Source organism: Mus caroli, chromosome 17 (assembly GCF_900094665.2).
Source record: "Mus caroli chromosome 17, CAROLI_EIJ_v1.1, whole genome shotgun sequence".
NCBI classification, from domain to species: Eukaryota; Metazoa; Chordata; class Mammalia; order Rodentia; family Muridae; genus Mus; species Mus caroli.
Window position 1 is genome coordinate 83,976,408 of NC_034586.1, and position 2,856 is coordinate 83,979,263.

Genomic DNA, 2,856 nt, shown 5'->3' on the forward strand with positions numbered 1-2,856 from the left:
AATGAATTTATGAAATTCTTGGGCAAATGGATGTATCTGGAGGATATCATCCTGAGTGAAGTAACCCAATCACAACAGAAGTCACTAGATATGCACTCACTAATAAGTGGATATTAGCCCAGAAACTTAGAATACCCAAGATACAATTTGCAAAACACATGAAGCTCAAGAAGAACAAAGACCAAAGTGTGGATACTTCATTTCTCCTTAGAATAGGGAACAAAATACCCATGGAAGGAGTTACAGAGACAAAGTTTAGAGCTAAGATGAAAGGATGGACCATCCAAAGACTGCCCCACCCCACCCAGAGATCCATCCCATAATCAGACACCAAACCCAGACACTATTGCATGTGCCAGAAAGATTTTGCTGAAAGGACCTGATAATAGCTGTCTTGTGTGAGGCTATGCCAGTGCCTGGCAAATACAGAAGTGGATGCTCACAGTCACCTATTGGATGGAACACAGGGCCTCTAATGGAGGAGCTAGAGAAAGTTCCCAAGAAGCTGAAGGGGTCTGCAACCCTATAGGTGGAACAACAATATGAACTAACCAGTACCCCAGAGCTCGTGTTTCTAGCTGCATATGTAGCAGAAGATGGCCTAGTTGGCCATCATTGGGAAGAGAGGCCCCTTGGTCTTGCAAACTTTATATCCTCCAGTACAGGGGAACTCCAGGGCCAAGAAGTGGGAGTGGGTGGGTAGGGGAGCAGGGAGGGTTGCAGGGGGGTGGCTAATAGGGAACTTTCGGGATAGCATTTGAAATGTAAATAAAGAAAATATCTAATTTTAAAAAGTGCTGGAATTGGGAGAAACAGTCTTCCCCAGGGTTACCCAGCACCAAATGACCAGCCCTGAAAATATATACATACCACACGTACAAGTAACACTACACAGATCAGGAAGGTTATATTTAGGAATATAATGTATACACACAAACACATGAAATAGCAATCAAGGGAAAAGAGGCCATGGATTTGAAAAATAGCAAGGACCGGTATATGGACGGGTTTGGTGGGAGGAAAGAGAAGGAGGAAATGGTGTGATTATAATCTCAAAGATAAAATAAAGAAATTAAATATGAATAAAACAGGTATAGCCAGGGATGATGGTACAGACCTGTAAACCCAACTCCGCGGGACATGGGAGCGGAAGGATGTGGAGTTAAAGACTAGCCTTGACTACATTGCTACCTCAAGGCCAGCCTGGGCTCCATGAGACTGTCTCAGCAGAAAAAAAAAAAAACCAAAACAAAAATAAAAATAAAATATACTGGGCATGGTGGCACATGCCTACAATCTCAGCACCTGAGAGGCAGAGCCAGGAGGTTCTCTACATGGTCTAGAGATGGTTCAGCAGCTAAGAGTTCTTACTGCTCTTTCAAGGGACTAAGGCTTGGTTCCCAGCAACTACACGAGGCCTTCTAACTCCCACGCCAGGAGGATTCAGTGCTTCTGACCTCCTTGGACACCTGCACTTACCTGCACATATAGACTCACGCAGATACACACAACCAAAAACAATAAAAATAAATCTAACTGAACAAAACAAAATTCCATAATGATAATAAATAGATACAAAATCAGATGTCAAAATAGATGCAAAGAGAACTTAATGAGTCATTATACAAAGGTAACACCTTTGTAACCAGCACCCAAGACAAGACATAGAACTTTGCCAACCTAACACCGGCCCGGAAGCTTCTCCATACACCTGTCCCAGTGACAACCTCCTCTCTCCCCCAGAGCAAGTGTGTCCTGATATTGAAGAAATTGTTTCTTTCTTGGTGGTGTGACTACCCAGATGTAATAAGAACAAGACACAGGAACGCGCACATTTTAAACATAAAATAATTCAGAGTTTATGGTGTTATTATCAATTCATATTCCAGGCAAGAGTGGTTGAGGGTGGTAGAGTATTGGTCTGGAATACCTGAGACCCTAGGTTTAGTCCTCAGCTCTACATAACCCAGGGGTGGTGGTCCACACCTGTCATAGCAGCACTTAGATAGTGAAAACAAGAGGACCAGAAGTCCAGGTCATTCTTAGCTCAAGTTTGATGTCAGCCTGAGATACTGAAACCCTGATTCAGAAGCAAAACCAAACAGAAACCCACATATAGTAGCCCTTACTTGGGATAAGATTGTGTGGGGAAGGACAGAAGAGATGGACAGATGACCATGAGAAAGAATCTGCAGGTGATAGGGGTGGAGATGTGTGTGGGGGGTGGCATCTCCAGGACAAGACAGAAACCTGGAATATGGGAGGTGCCCAAGACTCAATGGGGATGACCTTAGCTGTGACTTACAGAATTGTGGATATGGAACATGAAAAAGCTACCTCCTGTAGCCAGGCAGGAACCCCAGTGGAGCCATAGGTACACCAACCCACCCACAAACTTTCAACCCAAAACATATCTATCCTGTCTATAAGAAATGCAGGCACGGGGGATGGAACAGAGACTAAGGGAATGGGCAACCAATAACTGGCCCAACTTGAGGCCCATCCCATAGACAAGCACTAATCCCTGACACTGTTAATGATACTCTGTTATGCTTGCAGACAGGAGCCTAGCATGGCTGTCCTCTGAGAGGCTCCACCCAGCAGCTGACTCAGACAAATACAGACACCCACAGCCAAACAGTGGGCAGAGCTTAGGGACTCTTGTGGAAGAATAGGAGGAAGGATTGCAGGCCCCAAAGAGGATAGACACTCCACAGGAAGACCAACACAGTCAACTGACCTGGACTCTTGGGGTCTCCAAGAGTCTGAACAACCAACCAAACACCATACATGGGCTGGATCTGCCTCTTTGCACATATGTAGCAGATGTGCAGCTTGGTCTTCATGTAAGTCCTG